Below are 22295 nucleotides of genomic sequence, written 5' to 3'. Positions count from 1 at the left end.
GGAGAACGACAGCTAAGGTCAGTTGCGCAAAGAAGGAAGGGTGGAGAGAAACCCAGTATTGCCTTCATCCTACTATTGACGAAGGACGTCTAAGGGACCACGCCCCATCCAGAAACAGATGCAGAAAAACTCAAGGGGGGGGGGGGGCGCAAAAGATATCTTGAGTTACCTTTACTTTTATCGTATTAAAAAATAATCATGTGACATGAAAAGTTTAAGAAAATTTTAATTTAAGTGATAAATATGCAAGAAAATACCATCTTATGATATAAAAAAGTTACAACTGTGGTTCTGCAATGCCTGTCAATACGGGCAGCCCAACAAGGGATGGGGGGCGCGCGCCCCGTCGCCACCCATATGTATCCGCCACTGGTCCCATCCGACAGACGAAGCGTTGCCCTTGATGGGTCCTCAACGCAACATTCTAGCAGGCATCAGGCAGTCTCTTAAAAATCGGCGCCACAATCGGGATTCGAACCCGGACCGTTTAGGTGAAAAGGCACCAACCCGATACCCACCAACCTTCTGATTGAAACACCAAATGAGTATCGGCGAGTTTACTAAATGCAAACAATTGTTTCACATTATTTTCCTTTTAAATATAAAAGAGTGCAATGCTAGAGAGTAAAAACTATTATACACAATTTATGCATACAGTGTATGCCTAATTTATTTACGATTTATCAGGCGTTTTGGATTGGGCAGTCACGACGGTACCATTTCAAACAGCGAGCATTAATTGAGGGTAAAAGTGGAGTTGGGAGAGATCGTGTGGATAATGGGTATGCAGTGGGAGGGGGGAGTGGAGGGGAAGTTGGGGAGAGGAGGAGGAGGCGGGCGAGGTATTCCGAGGAACTGGTCGCGTGCTTTTCCCGACTTTTGTGTAAATTAGCGGCCAAGAGATGGCGGTGCGGGGCGGGAGCGGAGGAAATTATGATGGGGAGAAGCAGTGTTGTTTACGAGAGGCAATGGGAATAGGGTAGCTTCCTTCATCAAAGAAAACGAAAGGCATTGATTGCGATTCCTTACCCACCATTAGTGTATTCATAATATAAAAATTATTTGTTTTTAGAAATCCCAGTTTAGACGAATGGCAATGTTCAATTTTAACCCGATTTGAAAAAGGCCAGATTGGCGCCCATGCGATGCCACTCCACGCAATGTCACAGGGACCTAGTTTCTATTCGATTAGATAGGAGTTTTACATCGTCTGAGATTTCCAATGCATGCATGAGGCACGGAGCTCAGGGATACATGTCTTAATAATCACCTTTTAAAACTGGCTATGGTCGGAAAGTTTCCTTCGTTTGATAAGGGAATAATAATTCTTATTTAATATATATCGTCATAAAAATATCTAAAAGCGTGAAATACGTACTCCATGAGTTATAATCTTTCTATTTAGGTAAAAAAAAATAATAGGAAACCACCCTTGGAAGAGAGCGGCGATACGGGTGGTGGCCGTTTGAAGGAAGAATCAGAGGATAGAACCGTTTGAATGGAATGAGATCAAAAGAGGAACGGACAGGGTCGACGTTTATAGGGATCGATGTCCAGTCATGGCATATCGATGCAGCTCCCGATAGGGTATTCTGATAAAATTCTGGAGCGTCAGTCTAACACTGCGGCGCAGCAAGGGGGGATAAATATCCCCCCACCAGAGCACAGAATTTAAAAAAAGTTTAAATCCATTTTACCGAATTGGAGTAATAATTCTTATAGAATAGTTCAATCATTAAGAAAATATTCCTCATAAAGCCGTTAACTTAAGCATTTTGAACCATTTATTTTAACAATTTTCTCGGGGGGCCCCCGCACTAACCCCCCAGACTCCCCTGTATTATTTGCGCCTAAAACCCCCCATAGCCTTAATTCCAATCCGCGGCCGTGGTCTAGCATGAGAAAAGGATAACCTGTTTAACTTATTTTGAAATAGTAATGCTTGCTAACTCACTCCCAGGGGGATTTGTCCTAGTTGACATTTAGCCGCGCCAACAATATCCCTCCATCTCTGTCTGTTCGTTACTTCCTCTTCTGAAGCTTCAACCTTCTTTCTCTACATCATATTATAATTCGTCCTACCGTTTCTTTCTTGGTATTTCTCTTGGTCCTCCTCCATCAGGGTCTGCTTTCGGAGCTTCCTTCATCTTACTTCCGTCTACTTTTCTCAGCACGTGACATAATCATCTGAAGAGTCTGATATGGAGTGTATCGTATTACGGTGCGGAAACGTGGATACTTAGGAAGGAGGACGAGAAAAAACTGGAGGCATTCGAGATGTGGGCGTGGCGAGGAATGGAGAAGATGAAGTGGACGGAGAGGAGGAGGAACGATGAAGTGCTGGTCATGGTGGGTGAGGAGAGGCAGCTTTTAGATGAGATACGGAGTAGAGAGAAGGTATGGATGGAGCGAGTACTTAGCGGGGAGGGGATTTTGAAAAAGTGTTAGAGGGTATAATGTTAGGTAAATGAGGGAGAGGAAGGAAAAGAATAGGATTTTTAGATAGAATGAAAGGGAGTAGGCCTTATAGTGAATTGAAGAGGGATGTGGTTGATGGGGAGGAAGGATCCCAGAATTCTTCTCAAGTACTCCATGGAAACCTACTGTAGTCGGTGGAATACTTTAATAATAATGATTCATTCTGAACCGTTCCGGTATTCCCCTCTTGCATAGTGCCTGCGCCCTCTGGCCATAGCCGTCCACCGCCCTATAGGCCGCTATGCACGGCGAATGATTCCATTCGCATGATCATTCACCGTAGATGACGGAACAATTTTCGCATGAACCTTCATGCGCATGGTCATTCAGCGAAAATTAGAACGTGTTCTATTTTGCTCGAATAATCACGTGATCATTCGTCGTGTATAGCGACCTTGAGAAGGGGTCTAGCACGGGCTTGATTCGGATGCTGTGGATAGTGAACAGTGTTCCAATTTTGAGAAGGAAGAATTGAGGCGAAAGCGAGCTGACTGAAGTGCTTTACCAGGAAATCGTGGGTGGCAGCCCTTTCCATTGCCCCCGTTGAAATGCGTAACAAAACGCTGGACAGGTCAGTCGTCAAGGGCCTCGTTTACGCACAACGGCAGAGCGTGCGGCACGTCCTCCATTTTTTTATCCTTTCCTTTATTCATTTCGTGGTCCTCGAAAATTACTGGAAGCGTACGAGTCGAGGTGATTCAAATCACGCCGGTAGAGGCGCTCGGTAAAGGCTATCAATTTCCCCAAAAACGGAAACAGCGTACTCAGTTGGAATGGTGACGCTTTCCGCCTGGCTGGGAATTGTCTTTTCTCTCTGAGAGAGAGAGAGAGAAGTTCAGATCGGTCGATACACAATGTTGGACGTCAAGTCAGTCGAGTCGTAGCGAATCCTATCGTCGTTTGAATGCGTCACTTCGCCTAGAGAAGCGAGGAAATCGGATAGCAAGTTTACGGACGAGCATTTCGGGGATCGGTTGAAACGCAAATTAAAATTGTCAGATTCTTTCTCTTTGTCTTCACCGTAGTTCCTTCGCTAATCACGGTATGTCGTGATGTCGGAAAATTGTTTCAGGCCTCGATTAGAAGAGAAATTTCGCCTAGACATTATGGTAAATGTTGAACTGGTTTTTTTTTCTATTTTTCTTTACTTAACCGCAGCAGTTCTGACAAATAATTCTTTCATTCAGCGAACCTTTCAACACTTATTTGTGATGAAAGCGAAATTAGGATGAATTGAAAATGGAAGACATAAGTCCTGGAACCCATTGGTCGGCCGACATGCTCTCTACCCACTGGACTTCAGCCAGGCGAAAGTACACGCGTACAATTTTATTGCTCACGGTATTGCATTAAAATGTGTGGTAATCACTTCATTTTTCACTGAATCATTAATCTTGATGATGCTTCTTGATATATCCACGTTAAACAATCATAATATAAATAAGTGTTTATAAACATCTACGCAAGCCGCCTAAAAGGCGTGTGGCAGGTGGTGTTAGGACACGAGCCGTTTACAGATGAAAAATGAAGTGCTCTAACGAAGTTGGGACTAGCGTTTATTAAAGTCCTTTATGGTTCGGGGGAAAAACGAATTCCCATATCTATCCGTTCGGCAAAACATCTCTCTTAATTTATCGCTTCTATCGGACCTTGAAATATAGTGTGGCTCTAATATTAAGTTCTCTGTGTCGCTCTTAAAGATATCCATTCTCAAACGTTCAAGCAATCTAAGCCTAGTGCGCAGCCTCCGAGTCTCCAGTGGCTCCCAGCCTAATTCGCTTAACATCTGGGTAACAATGTCAAACATGGCCATTATGATCTGAAGAAGCATTTATCTTCCTGAGGGAAGTTTTGAATAGCGCGACGTTTTTTTATGCACTAACAGTATGTGAGAGAAAACGACCGAATTTTATATTATTGAATTTTATCTGATCAGTGATTTTAATACTAGTAGTAGTAGATAATTGTTTTGGTTGAAAATATCTTTACATAAATTTTTTATCTTTACATTCATCGATGAATTCATTGAAGTACAAAAGGGGAAGGAATAGAGCTTCTCTTGGCAAGGAGGCTCGTTCTAACGAAGAAAGAACTTGTTCCGATTTGACGTTCACCAGTATGTATTATACCGATCCGAACTTATCTCTGAGAAATAGTTAAATACATTCCATATTGCTAATTTGTATGAAATAAAGGAGGAGCTTCAATGGCATAGAATGAATTAATTGTTATTGCAATGAAATCTCTTTCTTAATGTCTATTTAATTTCAACTCCGTCCCAATGAAACTTGGAACAATTCTGGTCATTCCTAATTCTGCCTCTTAAACTTTTTAAAAAAATGTTGAAAACGGCACAGAATAATCACAACGAACACCACCGTGCGTCAGCTCTCAGGGGCAGGTTTTTTTTGGATCCATCCCGTGGCCGAAAGTTCGGGGAAGGGAGGAGGAACCATCGAATAATAGGTGAACGGGAAAGGGTGCCCGGACTAGAGACGGGACAAATTGCTATCTAAGTCATTCCCTTTTTTTGTTCGACCAGAAGGATCGCCCGATCAGGGAATTACATGCTCTTCCGCAGCACGTGAGAAGGAAGGGAGAGACGGAAGTGATGCTGACGTTTTTCGAGTGGTCGTGGACGATCGAAGAGAAGGGGGCTAGCTGCCTTGTTAAACGGGAGACAAGTGTTTAAAATACCACCAACGCTCTGTCCCCCTTACTACTTGGAAAGGTTCGAGGGCAGAAAATTGGTTTTCTGATCGGCTAGGGACCAGTTGGAATTCGGGATGCTGAGCGGACATTTCACCTGTAACCAGAGTGATTTACACTATCTCATGAACTTAGAATGGCACTGCTTAAATATCTAAACGCCATTATGATGATAAAAAAATTGTCTCAAGTCTCTGCTTGCTGCAATTGAAAAACTTGACGCCGTATGATCACAATGAAGACAACAAAATGAACTGAATGAACTGCCAGGACGGAGCTCCGAACCCTGGCCCCCTGGGTGGGAATCACGTACGCTACCGCACCTGATCCGTCTGCTGAGCGGTGCGAAATTTTGGAGTTATATACGGCTTGTGAAAAATACTACATGAAAATTAATTAATTACTGCCAAACTAAGTCCCATTCAACGGAGCCACTACTAGTTCAGAGATGTGCTCACCATTCCGAAGGCCATAAAAAAATACGGCATTGAAAAAGGCGGAGCAAGGTACGTGGTCTCCCCTTGTTAGTTTATGTTCTTCTCCATTTTAGAGTAAAGTCTGTCGGAAATTTTTTATTTCATATGGCCATTTCTAAAAATTGTGATCACCGGCAGAGACGATATTATACCTGTCTGCAAAGGTCATCGCCGCTTCATAACTGATGAGTCACCGGCATATCACAAAATAAATTTCGTACTTTTCAAATATCGAAGACGTTGAATAACTTAATACGTACCTATGGGTCTGTTGTGCTGATAGATTTACGAAATTATCCGTTGGGGATATTGAAATGAAAATAAATAATTCGAACGCAGAACCTTCTACTGATTTCAGAAGTATCATCGAAGTAGCTAATGGTAAAAGCTAAAGGAGACTATCTTAGGCAAACTGCACACTCATATTATTTTCGGAAGGTATGAGGGGTGTCAAATGTCCTGAATTTTTAATATACATCTACTGCCATCCATCTATTTTATCAATAAAACTTCGCAGTCAAGCGATCAATCCAATATTATTTAATATTTCCCCTACTATAACGTAATTTTAATAATTATGCTCTTTAAAATCACATACTTGATGTACTCTTCCCGAATGTGACAAATATATGTCTTTCAATCTTAACTATGGCCATTGAATATTTGACCTTTCCCCGTGATTCAGTGGCTAAACTAGTCATCTCGATTGTATCTCACAAAGCAAGAATAAATTGGAATAATTAAATTGAGCGACTAATTCGCCGAAGTGACGAGATACCAAGACAGATAATTCCGAATCCCGACTAATGTTTCGAAAAATAAAAATGTCCGGAGCTGTTTATTTCAACTGGCTTGGCTATCATCCAATAGGACTATAGTTGGTACACAACCACCGAAAGCTAGGCTAAGAGTGCAACTTACATTGGCAATCGAAGTTTCCTGTATTCGGACAAAGGTCTGAGAAACATGTTTCAAAGACATTCACTTTTTCTAACTGTGATTCGAATTTTCCTATTTTAGAACAATTATACCAAAATTTTACATGCAGGCCGCGGTGGCGGCGGGGTAAAATCTTTGTCTGTTTGTTGTAAGGTTGCGGATTCGATTTCCACCTAGGTGAGTTACCAAATCCAGGACATGGGTATTCGTACTTGTACAGTTGTAAATTCATCTACATCTACATAAAACTCTGCGAGCCACCTCTAGGGTGTTTGGCATACAGTATACAGCATGCAATTTGACTCCCACATGCACACCACACACTCCAAAAAACGTCACGCATAGTAACAAATTATACTACCATATGCTGTTAGAAATAATAATGAAATTAAGAAACATGCATTAAGTTTTACATAGATTTGTAGGCTACACTATCAGCCATCTAATCTATTTATGAATTCTATCGCTGCCATTATAATCTCTTATTGATCGAGGAAAAAATCATTCGGAATCTGTCTGTTACACAGTCTATATGTCTTATTTTATTTATATGATCTGATCTTCCGTAGTATGTTTTGGCGTCCGTAAGATATGGCTAACTTTGTTAGAAAAGACACTGCTCTTGAATTCATCTAAAAGGTTTAGTCTATTTTTCAATCTACCGTCTGACAGAGATTCCCATCTGAGTTTATCTAAGAGGTCAGTTGCACTAACAAGACTATCGTAACGACCTTTCACATACCTGGCAGCTCTTCTTTGCAAGCATTCGAGATCTGTTATTAAGCCTTTTTCATGAGGGTCCCAAACGCTGGCAGCGTATAAATGTTTTGGGATCCTTGAGAAAAAGGCCAATGAGAGATATTTTTAGGGTTGAAATCCGTTATGATCCAAGTACATGCATTTTTAATAGATGTTTACAGACATTTAATCAAGTACAATTTACACTTCCTTAACTATGTACACGACTATGTGCCTTTCCTATGTCTCACTTCCTTTCAATCACAGGTTTATAATGTTTTTAGTTTGTTCTTACTTTTGAAGACAAATATATTCCAATACCTGCAAATGGAATTCCAAATGTGACTAAAAATCAATTTAAAAGAAAATAGTAATAAAATAAATAAATCTTTTGCTGCCTGCAAAGAACTTGTTACTCTTCAAGCAAAAGAAAAAAAAATGACATGATTTCGTTTAAATAAATTTGTTTAAAATGTTTCAAAATCTTTCCTTTTCTTCTCAATCAATCACTTACACTGACAACGATTCACATGCTCCAATTAATTAACTTCTCTTGTAAACTGGCTGGTTGTGATGAGTTTTGTTCTCACCGATACAGCAAAAATATACGCGCCTTCGGCGCTGACAACTAATGTGTGCGAGGATATAGTTTTAAAAATTTTCCCCCTAACTCAAGAGTAGCTTCTCGATATTTCTGTCTCCGGACATTTCCTCCGCAGAGCATATCCTCTTTCCTTCCCATCCCAACGTAGCGTTCTCCACCCGCAACAATCTTCGATTCCCTGGTCGCACAAAGGCGGGCTTGACATTAGCACTGGACAAAGAGTCTGTCCTTCCTTTCGGTCGGAGATGACTCAACCAAAAATCGTGAGGGGAAATGCAAGGGTGCGTGAAGTTTCGTGACTCTACTTAGTGTCTCCAACTCCCCCCCCCCCCCCCCCCCAACGATGTTTATAAGTGGTGTCCCCCATGCCTCCCTTTCTTTCCTTCCTATCTTTTCACTTCTGTCCAAAGCGAGGACACAAAACATTCAGACCCACAAATATCTTCCCCCACACCAACGACCTCCCAATTGACTGCCTCTCGCTCCTTTAATTTCTTTCTTTCCATGCTTCTCTGGTTTTTCGGGGGTGGCTCTCGACTGCAGCTGCCTCCGGCCGGGTCGGAAAAAGTCCACGATCGCAGCTAGGGGCGCAAGTCAATTGTTTTCGCGTGGAATGAAAATTCGTGCGGTTACAGTAGCAAAAGTGTCTTTCGGAACGGAAGGTGGAATGGGAAAAGTATAGCAAAAAAAACGGAGAAAGAGGAGAATCATGAATTGCGTCGCACGAAATTTTCCTCCGAGCCGGACGTAATTCGCGGAATAAATTGGCATCGTCCTTCCTCCGTTCTATCTGTCCTCCGCATCGGAGCTTAACGCTAGGAACAAGCGAAGCTCGAGCATGACAACTGAAGGGCGCCCCCCGCATCCTTTTTTGCCGCCCCTTGCCGATGTGGCTCAGACCACCCGGGATTAATTGCGAGACTGAGTTTCTAAACTGTCACCCTAATCACTAAATTATCACTGATATGAAAGCTTCCTGTCTCCAATATTTGGAATTTTTCATTTTATTAGGATTCCTGGAATTGTTGAATTATTTCAATGGAACGAGTAGTTATTTTCACTATAAATGGCTTCAGCTGATTTTTTTGCTCCATATTTTCGGAGAAAGAAGAGTTCATTGGGTTTCCCACGTAATGCTAATAGAGCTAAGGAGGGTCGCCATCCCAGGCCATCTCACCCCCTCCCCCAAAGCATATTTCTAGTTACGCTACTGCAGAAAAATGTTTATTAAATTTTTAAACCACAATTGTGAGCATTGATCCTCTGAAATACTCCCATTATGTCAAGAAAGCCTTCGCAGACATCGACTCTTAGTCAATTAGAACGCTCGGCAGTGTTGTGCGATTGTAAATCTACGGTTGCTTTTCAATGGAACTGAGTTGCACACTGTCACTGTGAACGCAGTTTAGCAGAAATGGGGCATAAAACTTGAAGGAAATAATGATCGTGTGATTTAAAAAAAAAGATTTATCGAGCGATCACTCTTCGCTCCTCAAAAGCGATGGCTGGATATGGTCACTCCGAGTGACCACAAAATGGTCGTGTGATTCAGGCTTAACAAACGAACGTATAAGTACGGCCGTGAGGGAGTTTTTAGAGAATTTGGAAGGATAAGTGGGCCGTTTTACACTAGATTAAAGAAATTTCATAACAAATAGAGTATTACATTTGTTCCGTTGGGTAAAACCTAGTTTTGATTCTACACTTGCATGGATACTTTAATAATTAATGCTAACTGTACGCATGGGTTTAGTTTCTGTGATGGCTCATTAGTGCTACAGTCTTGTGTTGCCTAGGGTACTATTAAGTGGGAGCTCACACCATCTGCATGAATATTTATTTAGGCAGTGGTTTAGAAATTTAATAAATATTCACTGAAATCACTTCTCTAAAAGTTGGTAACATCGATTTGTTTAACCCCGACGGGGCGCCTAATAAGGGACAATTCGTCTCACTAAGCTTCCTTTATTTCCTTCTACCATCTTCCAATTTATATTATCAAAGATAAACGACCTCCTAGCAGCATACGCGGGATGAATTTTGCTGTATTGGAGGCGTGGGAGGGGTAGAAGCGAGCGGGGAGGGGATCGGCCTTCGGCTCTTGTATCCGCGACGCTGCGTGGGCGTTGGAATATTTTCTTCGCGGACGCGGACTCAAATTAGGCATTTTGTGGCTAATAGAAATTAAATTGCATTTGAGCGAGGGTCAGGGGTTCACCTAGAGGTCTCAAAATTTTCAGGCCTCATTTTTGATCGGTCCCACAACTTTTTTTCATTGGACCAGATGGATTTGAAAAAAATCGATTTTTCCGATCCGCCCTAGCGTATAAGTCTCTGACTTGGTTCCCGACCCCGGTGTGTTGTATCCCTGAAGGGTTCCCCTTGAGCCCTTAAGACATTTGACTTGGCACTATCTTATTTAACGCAAAACGTATAAAATTGTTTCAGGCTTGATTTTGCGGAAGCTCGATTAATCCATGATAAAAGAACTCAAATGGCAATTTCAACGCTTTTAATTCAAAACTCGACAACAGACTTCGATTTCAACACTTTGTGTCATTTTCAAGTTGTTCAAGATGTGTTGAAGCCACGTTCGGTTGTTGAGTTTAGCATTAAAAAAGTGGAAATTACCATTAATGCTCTTTTATTATAGTTAATGCAAAATAATCAAGTAGCTAAATGCCGAGGATGTGGCCAACGTATCGGTTCATTATTTTCTTTGATTACTATTTGACTTGTAATTTAATTAGCTTATTTTTCATTTTTGTGGATATAAGTGCACTTTAAATTGGCATTATTACTTTGTGTGTTCCATTTTCTTTGAGATGAAATAAAAAATGTCACGATATCTATGTAAAAAGTAGAATACAATGGAATAGAAAACAAATTTATTGTTCAAGGCATAGCCTATGGAATATGCATCCAATACATAAAGAAAAGAACAAGCTCTGTGGTACTACAAGAGATATATGCAAGTCACCTCGCTATAACAACAGGATTATTGAAACACAAACATAATATAAAATCAAATACAATGACAGAATTTACCAAGAAAGTATAAAGCCAATTAAAGAGAATATACAAAAAAACATACAAAAACCTTTAATGAAATTAGCGTAGATTCTTTGAAAGGAAGAAAAAGAAAAATCTATAAATGATTGAACGGTACAGGTACACGCTCAATCACGATAACATTCATAAATCAGGTACGCAAACATTTTTAATTTTGAATTGATTTATAGCTTTAGCTTTCTATATGTAGTCAGGAATATCATTCCACACCCTTATACATGAATTAATGGTGGACAACACAGGCCAACAAAAAAATTTTGTTTGAAAACTTTTTTATTTTAATAGCTGATCTTTATAGATTTTGATGTGCCGAATCCAAACCTGGCCTTAGTTTTTTTTTGTATCACCCATAGTTTACAAGCAATATGTATTTAATATTTAGTCTAATACCCCTATACGGTATACAGGGAAATCAATGAAACACTGTTACATCATAAAATTGTTTGTATTTACTGCGGCGTGATAATACAGGGTTCACTTGTCAACAGAAATTGGTCTATATTTTCTTTTCCTTTTTCCTTGAAGCTTCTTGTGTAGCTTTTTCTGCAATGAATCGCTTGCTGAAACTTCTCCGTGAAGTACCAACAGTGATCCCCATTATCTTCGTTCATTAGTTCATCTACTTTTTCAATTTTAGTATAACTATAAAAAAGCTGTTAAATTCTAAAACTATTGCTTGATTTCATAAATTTAAATGTGAAATTTGAATTAATGATGGGTGATACAACTTTAAAACCATCATTTTTGGATTCAGCAACTTTAAAAACATAAGAATAAGGTATTTTTAGTAAAAAGTTTTTTCATTGTTGGCCTGTGCGATTGGTATACAGTTGTTCTACAGAGTATTCAGAGACCAGCGGATACTCAACCTTAAGAGGGAAGGAAAATGAGAGGGAATTGAGGAGTTTGAGCGTTGGAGTGGGTAGGCATCTTAAGAGGAGTGGGGGGGGGGGGGAGAAACCTCGCAGTGTGTGCTTGGAAGCTTGAGCGCCATGGGCAAAAAGGCAATTCCAGGAGCAGCGGTCGTCGTCACGATAATCCACTCCACGCTTTTCTCTCTCTCTCTCTCTCCATGGCTACCGGAACTCGCTCGGCGGACGACCAGCAGGGGATAGCTAGGGAATCGGGCGCGAATATATAATTGAACTTTAATTGTTCTCGCATGATTCCCAGCTTTTTTCTCCGGGGCGGAATGGCCGCGTTCAGAAGGGAATGCTCAAGTGGAAAAGGCACTCGACATCCGGGATTCCTAGCTCGAGGGGGAACATACATCGGCATTAATATATTTGAATATGAACTCTTGAGGCATGGCTCATTTATGAAAAAAAAACGTATTTGCCGACGTATTTTAAATACATTTCCCATTTTCAAGGCTATTAATACAAAAATATGAGAGGCTCATTAAAAAAACGGTCAAAGATTACTTACAGATTTATTTTGCAGTGCAAAAAATATCCTATGAAATTTTACAAATGGATTTAACATAAAAAGTAATAAAATGGATGTGATGTGCCTTTTATGTAAATTTATTTAAATTTTAAACAAGCTAAGCAACTACATTAAGGTTTTTTCCATCAATTTTCCTGATTTTTTTTAAATTTAAATCCATTTCCTTAACTGTTTTATTGGATTTTTACATCTAAAATTCATTTTTCACTCGTTACCTATTTTTCATTTATCGTTTCCCTCAAATTTTCATAAAATAAGCCTTGAAAATAGAAAATAAGTATCCACACCGTCGGCAAATATGTTTTTTTGTAAATGAAATTTACCTCAAGAGTTCATATTTAAATACAGAAAAGAGGTCAAGAAATGGTCAAATGGAATGTATAAGTGTAATTACATTAAACGTGATCGCTTTTTTATTATTCCGTCTCGTAAAACGAACTTTTTTCTCCCTTTTGCGTTTTACATGGAAGGTTCTTATACCCCAGGGTGTATAAGGATTGTATTAGATAGGCACAACTAGTACTTCGACTGCGAAGCTTCCGTGAAAGATAAATTAACATTCCTATTTTTTCATTGCCAGCATTCACCCTCAACACCATCATAGCGGATTTATCATTTCTTGGTGAGGCTTTCTGTTCTCAGGGCCATAATGGAACAAAGGTTATTTCAGACATTAATTGTTTAGGGGAGAGTAAGTGTCTTATATCTTTAGCTGACTAAGTCTCTATCTTGGATAATTTAAAATACCATCCCCAATACTAAAAGACACATTCTGGAAAGATAATAAGAAATATCAAGTCATGGAGAACGCCGTCGTTCTCATCATCTGTATTTTTAAAATGATCATCTAGATTTTTTTATCATATCTGCGAATATTTATTTTTTAAATCTTAGGAAAATATCTGTTTGCTATGAGGAGTGTTAAAAATCTTTATTTATAACCAGCTCTGCTTAGGAATGTATCTTTAGATCATATTCATAAGCTTTTGATTTTGCCAAAGTATATTTTACTGCGGTTTTTATAAAGTTTCAAAAGCGTTGAAAACCTGATACCAACATGCAGGGTGAAAATAATCCATTGATTAAATTAAAGAGAAAGCTATTTCGTTCCAAAATCCTTTACATTTATTTTTGCATTTATATTTCCTCTAGCTGTCATTATATACATACATTTAAAAAAATACGCAGAGTTGAGTGATGAAAATTTCTGAATTCAAACCAATGGAGGTAGCCATTTTCTCGTATGCCACTAAATTTTGATCAACCTCATTCTTTCACTGAAAACATTTGTCGACCAGTTACCAGCAATATTTTTAGTGCTTACTTATCCTTAAATTTTTTTTGACTTGATTCTCCTGCAGCTCTTCGTCCATTTCTGTGGTTAATGGTAGGTTTTCTGATTTTTTCGTCTGTGGCATCGCTTCAAAGCTATATGTTACTACACATTTCATTATTGTGTTGTACATCCTCATTTTATTTCCATTTGATATTATCTGGTCCCGTAATAAATTCTTCAAAAGATCATCTGCCTTTTTTTCCTTTACCGCATATTTCCCTGATTGCTGTCTCCATCGTTTTATATTCAGCAATTTGCATCCCTATATACTCTTCACAGTTTCGTATTTGTTTCCTTCCTTCCATAATTAGGTCCTGCTGTATTCTTCAAATGCACACATATTTTGTTTTGCAAGTGGTTGATAAGAATATTAAAAGTGCCATCTGTGTAATACAGTATGATAATAATATCATATATCTTTATTTCATTCATTTATATATTCCAATTGCATAAAATAAATATTAACTATGATAGAATAAAATTATGACCACATTAAGAAATTTTTCACCTCTGAAGGGCAATCAGGCTCTGAAAATATACTAAAATGACTACACAGTGCAATATGTAATATGATAAAATATACATTCAAGAACAGTGACGCCGACTCCATGGGGCCTGAGGGGGCCCGAGCCCCCTCAAAAATTTGTTATGAGTGCGAGGAAAAATGTGTCAGGCTTGTCGATTTTCCCCGGAGTGTCCAGATATCGAGATTCGAGTTATCGGGGTTCTAATGTTGATCATATGGCTCTTCTAAAATGCTTAAAAAACTTAAAACTCACTACTTATAAATTTCCCGGGGCAAGATCCCTGGTTTTGGCCCCCCCAATATTTTTTGTATGTCGGTATGGAAATAAAAAGAACTGATTCCAAACAAGGCATAAACATTTCGTGTCAAGTACCCGATTTGCTTCATCCGTTGGAGCACCTCCTTGGTTTGTGTGTACGTACATCGCGAGTCATCCTCTTGTTGGAGGAGGCGTTAATAGGGGGAGGGAGAATGTCGTCATGGCCTCTGGAAGCTGGGTGTGGATGCTGGTCGTGGAGATATTCCGAAGGAGACTGAGAGAGAAAAGAGGGATAAAAGATGGAACTGCTGGATGGAGAAGGTGGTCGGGAGTGGCGGGGGAAGAAAGCCAATGGCAAACCAATCAGCTTCACTTAACATTCCCGAGAAAAAAGAGGAAAGCCGTGGGTTGGGCCGTTGCGTGCTCGGCGCTCACCCCGTTTCCTGGAACTGCCGTGAGATGGCAGCAGGCGAGGTAATAGGGCCGAGACGTCCGTGTTGTGGGGGTGGGGAATGGATAGGCGGGTGGGTGGAGGGGGTACTATTCCTCAAAGGAGTGCTGGCGGTGGTGGGGGATTAAGAACTTAGGGTTGCAAGCGATCCGAGGTTAACACTCCCCCTCTTAAAAGTCCCTTCTTCAAAGCTATAAAGTCAGACATAAGGGTAGCTGCTTTGAGAACTCGACGGTGGTCAAATTAACATGGTTCGTTCGGCAGGTTCCTAGGCATAATTAACGTACAGTTATGCCAAAATTCCTGAGAGAAAATATCATTCGTTAAATACACCATGGATGAAGTTCGCCATGAAAAAATATTTGACTTAGCCGGGATTCGAACCCGGATCTCCCGAAGTTCGCTCTGAGAAAATGGCTTGGTGGTGTAACCGGTAGCACGCCTGACCGGAAATCGGGAGATCCGGGTTCGAATCCCGGATAAGTCAAATATTTTTTCATGGCGAACTTCATCCTTTGGTGTATTTAACTTTGCACCCGTGCGCGTGACTGCGTACACAGTCACTTGTTCCTGCAGTGCTTTGATCATTCGCCTTGTCCGGTATTCGAACCCGGAACGCCCGATTACCGGTTGAGTGCTGTAGTCAGTTAGGCTACCGAGGCGTCATTCTCCTATGTGGAAATTTGTGGAGTATGTGCTCATATTTTGCGACAAGCAGTCCAAATAATGCGCTCTTTGCCACAGCCGGAGAGCAAAGCCCGAAATTTGGACACTAGCGTTGTTTACTCTTGACTGCTTATCCCGGTATACATAAATTAGCGCACAGTTAAACAGTTTAATTAAAATACCTTGTAGAATATCTTCATAGTTCATGGGGTGTTTGTAAAGGAATTAATGTGAAAATGACGACACTTTGCCATCCACCACTCTTATGAGAACAAACAGCATGCTCTTACTCTATTGAAATTTTGTTGGTGCCTTCCTATACACGATGACTTCCTCTTATAGTGCCTTCTTATAAACTTTAATACGCTACTTATTACGCGATGGCCTCACCAGGTGGGCTTCCGTTATGTGAGGAATTATAGAGCTAACTCTCCGAGTAAAAATTTTATGGAATCTTCAAAGGGTGGAATAGCCGTGCTCGTTACTCTGATTCGTGATAATTCCTTGGGGTGTTGGCAAGAATCAAGACCTGCAAGCGGTCTACGTTAACAGACTCTTATTCAAAGCTATAAAATCGGGCACAGGGTTCGTTCCGGGAGCTGCGAATGTTTGAACACTGTAAAAATTGACATGGTTCGAAAGACAGCTTTATAGGCATGATTAGCGCCCGGTTCAATTAAATGCATTGAGGAAGATAACTTTTAGGCTCTGGGGTATTTGAGAAAAATGTAATGTGGAAATAATTAAGTTACATCATCCAACAGTCATCGCATTGAATCATCGTACTTAAAGCCGCTTTACACGGTGAATGATCATTCGAAAGATCATTCAAATGACCATCATTCATCGTGTATAACGGAAATTTCCTGCATTCGATTGATCATTCGAATGAAATTTCAGGCCTGTTCTAATTTTCTTGAATGATTTCCGTGAATGATATGAGCGCACGGCGTCCATCTTGCCATTGGCATCCACCTCGGAATTTTAATATCATATATAAAAACTTTGGAAGCATAGTAACCCATGAAATAGCTCAAATAATTAATATTTACTTTGAGAGAACATAAATTCACAAACATCAATTGTCTAAAGTGGGTAACTCGGAAACAACATTTGGAATATTTAATGAATAAAAACTTCGTTTTTCTCCTCGATTGCGTCTATATTTTGTTTAATTTACAATTATTAAACTATATTTCATGATTTGAGAGCTGAAGTTTGGGGTGATCATTTCTGTGCGATAGAAGAAAGGTACCTGGAAGAGAAAAAAGGAAGGGACCTGCTCTATTTTCGAAGGAGTGCGCTTCATCATCCTCATACTTTCTACTATGAAGTTTGCTCAGTGTTCTATCATTGCTTGGCACTTCCGCATTACCGCAAGACTACGAATGTTCTCAAGATATCTTATGTATAGCGGTACCAGCGAATGAATTTCATTCGAATGATCATTCGAAAGAAAAAGGCCACTTTACGCGGTGAATGATCATTCGAAAGATCTTTCGAATGGTTATTCACCGCGTAAAGTGGCCTTTAGAGTTTTTTAAATGTGTTATAATCTTAAAAATGTGAAATTTTCCTGTTATGTATTTCAAATGAGATGATTCCTTGAAGTTCATTGATTGAGAGCTGGAAGTGGTCGTAGTCATTTGTCCTGTTTGTATTCTTGAAGATATGCAATCGGAAATAGCGTGCTGCGAATGCTTGAAGAATGTCAAAGTAACAGTTCTTCATACCGGTTTTAAGTATCAAAGTTTAATTAAAAACTATTCAAAAATATCCTTTTATTTGGAAATTACGACATCATACCATCCACAGTTCATGTGTAAACAGGACTGGATTGCTTTCACATTGTTGAAATTTAGTTCATGTGTCCGCTGTATTAATTATGATAATATCAAACCGTGATTGGTAGAATTCTGATAAATATAGACTTGTCGAACTAACACTGAAAGTCAACATTCTATGGAATCTTCAAAATATAGAATAGCCTCGCGAGATTTTAGGTTCATCTCTCTGTGGCATTTGTAAAAGAATCAATTTTCAATCACAAAATCACGGCATAAATCACTCTTCATTCGAGTTGTGGACTAAAATAATTATGAAAGCTGAAGATGAAAATAATTTTTAAAAACGCGTTGCAATTTTGTTATCGATAAAAAGTATATTTTATTAAAAATACTTTTTTGATAAATGGATATCTTTTAAATTTTTGCTGAAAAATTCACTCCTAGCTGCGGAAACTCGAAGCTGACGCGCAGGTTTGAAGAGTAACCAGCAGTTTTCTTCTCTTCACTATAACTTCACCGTTAAATTGTGAATACGAGGAGAATCATGCAATATCTAGCGTCTTAGGAATTTAAACAGTGAGCAGGAAGCCTTCTTCGCGGCTATTGACAGCTATGAATTGCATCAGGCATCAAATTCGGTGCAATGGATTGAGAGCGGTTAACATTTCTTTTGAACAATTGGGGTTTTTACTGCACATTTCCAGAGCTTCGCGAAATGAAATTTATTTCGATGACTTTTGTGGGAGGTTCATTATCTAGCATTACTGAGATTATTTTAGGTTATATAGCATCATCAAACATTACTTCTTACAAGTATTACGTAAATTTATCGAATAATCATGGAAGTTACGCAAACCTTTTAAGAAATTCATTTCAACACTCATGTTTGACTTGTCTAGAGGGCCATTTTGCCGCGTTTTAGTGATGATAAGAGTGTACAGCATCGGGAGGCACACAGCCACCTGCAAGCTAACTTTGGGATCAGGCTAAGATGTTTTCGTAAAACCCTTTTTAATTTAATTAATTATTAGTTACACCTACGTAAGAAAATTCTGAAAAAAATAGACTCAACCATCATTTTGGCACAGAAAAGAAAATTGAATCGATTAAGGCAAAAGTTAAATACACGCAAGAAGAAAGTAATGGTTCTCAATTAATGACGCGTGTGCAGCTTCGTTTTAGGAAAAATAGATAAATTAAAGGAGTGATTCGAGCCGACTGAATTAATTGCATTTCCTGAATACATGATGTTTTTATTCGCGTACTAGCTGACCCGACAGACTTCGTCCTGTCAAAAAAAAATTGTAATGTGGCAGTGTTTTGTTCCTACCTTTTTTATATTCTTTGCAAAAAATTATCCTGAACAGAACCGTCACCCTGGTAATAATTCGGTGTGAATTAAAAATAATTAAATAAAACACTATAAGCATTTAAAAGTAAGTAATTTTAATCATGTAAATCATAATTATTAACAAAAAAAATCAGTTCTATTTTCATTGTAGTGCTTTGTGATAAACGATGTTTTTTGTTTGATTACTTGGCGCATAGACAAACAAATCTGATGGTTTTCCAATACGGGAACAGGCAACATACAATTGACCATGTGAGAAACATGGGTTTTCCAAATTAATACCACAAACACTTAATGATTGCCCCTGGGACTTGTTTATGGTCATAGCAAAAGCAAGCCGCACTGGAAACTGTAGTCGTTTAAACTCAAATGGCACATCAGTCGGAATCATTGGGATGCGCGGTATGAGAACATCTTCTCCTTTATACTTTCCTTTCAATATAGTTGCTTCTATCACGTTGTTTAGTAGTTTTTTTATCGCTAACCGTGTGCCGTTGCAAATGCGCGGTTGGTTGATATTTCGCAACATTATAATTACCGATCCAACCTTTAATTGAAGATTGTGAGGTGGCAATCCTGGCAAATCCAGCGAGTTTAAAAATTCCGGTAGATAGTTCTACATCGTCTTGGTTAGTTGCCGAATCAACTGATTTATATATCCTCGATTCGCCTGTAATTTGTTCTTAAATTTTGAAATTTAATTCATTTACATCAATGTTTTTGGCTGCCAATATAGCTCATTCGCTTAACCAATCATGGTTTCTGTAATTTTGAGCAACATCTGGAAATACCTTCTGAATGAGTTCTTCTTTTGATTGAGTTAAATGACAAAAACTTTGAGGAAAGTTAATGCATCCAGTTAACATGTCAATAGGAAAATTGCCATTACCAATGTCTATGAGTTGTTTAGAGAATATGTTTCCAGATTGGTCATTTTGCAACTCAACACGCATATTCTTGCTTAAATGAAGTACTTTGACATATTTCCACAAATTGGATGACTTTAGACATGCGTTGAGTTCATCAGCTGGCGTTGATCGTGGAATCACTGGCAATGTTTGACGAAAATCTCCTGCTAATAAAATCATTGCACCACCAAATCGGTTCTGATTGCTCCGTAGATCTTTTAAGGTTCTGTCTAAAGCCTCCAAAAATTTTTTATGTGCCATCGTGCATTCATCCCAAATGATCAATTGACATTGCTGCAAAACCTTTGCTTTAATACATACCTTGAAATTTGGCATAAAATTTTCCCGAACCACATTTGTTGCCCCAAATGAAGTCATTTGAAAGCAATTGTTATATTGTTGGATATTTTTCAAAAAGTGTATGGAATCTGTTCCTATTCCTGAAACCAATGAGTACGATGGCTCTGGTGGTGGATTAAATGGTATTAATTTCACTTTACCATTTGCGCAACACAATCCATTGGCTTCGTTTTTGTATTTTAATTCTTTACAATGTGAGCAAACCGAGTTCATAGAACCATTAACAACACATTGGTAGTTACTGTAGTCAATTGACACATCGTAACTGAAAGCAGCTCGATTCAAATTTGCGCGATAATTACTTGAAAGTCGTGCTCGCGCTTCACGTGTTTGTGATATCCTAATTCTTTCATGTTCATTTCGGTCGTCACGTTCTTGTGCAGTACGATTAGATCGGTAATTAGCTTGGTTTGTAGCATTTCGTGTTCTTCCACTTAAATTGCCTCGTCTTATAGGAGGCATTATTAAAATATTGTGTCACATGCAATAACTTTTTTCATAGGTAGATAACAAAACACTGCAAACAAAACAAAAGCACACTCAGTAGAGTATAACAGAAAATCCAAGAAAAACAACACCGGCAAAGGCGGCAAATCGACATTGACAGTTGTTTTTTTAATTTGTTTTTTTTTTATCTGATATGACTTGAAGTCAAATCCTTTAAAGCCATACCAATGTTTTATTTTTTTGTCGCCTGCCGAAAGTAAAACAAAAGAAATAATATCGCGAATCCAACCAAGTTGTTATTATTATATTTTGTGACTACTCAATTTGGTCGGGTCCGCGATCACTTTTTTTTAGTTTCGGAACGCGACATTAAATCCTCCAACGACGTATTCTGTGCTCCAACGCACACACGCACACTGTTTTGATAGATATGATTGAATTTGAACTTTGTATAGCGGTAAGAAAGTGCAAATTTACTTTTTGACGTTAGGAACACACCTACATTCCTTAGATAACAGTGAGTGCTTGTAATTTAATATGAACTTTATATAAAGCAATAAAGCTCAAATTGATTCTACGTTTTAGTTAGAAAACGTTTGTATGTGAAAAAGAAAAGGGCTGTTTTTAGGGTTTTCCCGGCAATTATTCGATTTTTTCTCGCCGTAAGAACCATCCTTGGACTTCAACAAACATTTTAAAAAAAGAATTGGCCAAATTGGTCCAGGCGTTGTTGAGTTATGCGCTTACCAACACATTTTGCGATTCATTTTTATATATAAGATACAATCATTTCTTTCCTAACTTTCACATAAATGCCACAGTAAATAATTTGCGTATTCGATCGATTCTGGAAGAAGAATTTATAAGCTTTGATTGATGCATTAAAAGAGCCATTAAAACTCCTTACTATTCAAGAATTAAAATCAGATGAAATTTTATGCCAGCATACCCTGTTTTCTCATGACTATCCATCCCATCGTAATTTTTTTTAAGACGAAAACACATTACTCTGCATACGATAAGGGTGATGTTGTCATTATTGCACATGCGTTGATAATTCATTCCCATGCGTTTTGAAACGGGAAAATGATGTTATCCATTCCACTCAACCAGGGGCAGAATAAGCATCAAATTCGGAAGGGGGTTATGATCTGAGTCCGGGGAGTATGGAATACACCGAGAGGAATACTTTTTTCAGTACGGAAACTCAAACTTCCCTCACATTTGGGACTAGTAGCCATGCATTTGCCTATACTCTCTCCGTCTACTCTTTACAAAGATACAAAAACTACTAAGCTAACAAAAAATTTAAAAATTTGATAAAATTTGGGGGGGTCATTACCCCTGTGACCCCCCTTAATCCGTACCTGCGTCCAACAAGGTAAATATTTTTTCTTGGTAAATTCCTATTAATCACTTTCTCGAGTTAGGGATAAAAACGAGAACATGACCAGTAGTGTTGATGAACTTAATTCGGAATGAATAAATACCCATAATACTAGCCGTTGCGAATTAAATTTTGTCTTTGCTTCTCAATGAAAAATCTTAAATTGTACATCAATCGTTAAAATCGATTAGTTTAACAACTCTTTGAACTATTTCCTATGTACCAGAAGCGGAGAAGTCGATGATGCCATAAATGGTACTAGTTTAAAATGGTTGATCCTGTCTTATTTTAGCTTAAATAATCGTATTTTAAAGTTTTTTCCAAAGAAGAGACTCAACGTTTCCCGTACACA

The 22295-nt window shown here is 38.9% G+C and overlaps 1 protein-coding gene across 2 annotated transcripts in view; it reads left to right on the top strand.

Moving 5' to 3' along the window:
- Nucleotides 1–22295, top strand: part of LOC124162496 (paired box pox-neuro protein-like) — a 281621-nt gene that overhangs the window by 237584 nt on the left and 21742 nt on the right. The window lies entirely within an intron of this gene.

Source organism: Ischnura elegans, chromosome 7, assembly GCF_921293095.1.
Source record: "Ischnura elegans chromosome 7, ioIscEleg1.1, whole genome shotgun sequence".
Lineage (NCBI taxonomy): Eukaryota > Metazoa > Arthropoda > Insecta > Odonata > Coenagrionidae > Ischnura > Ischnura elegans.
This window is presented reverse-complemented; position numbering and strand designations above follow the sequence as displayed.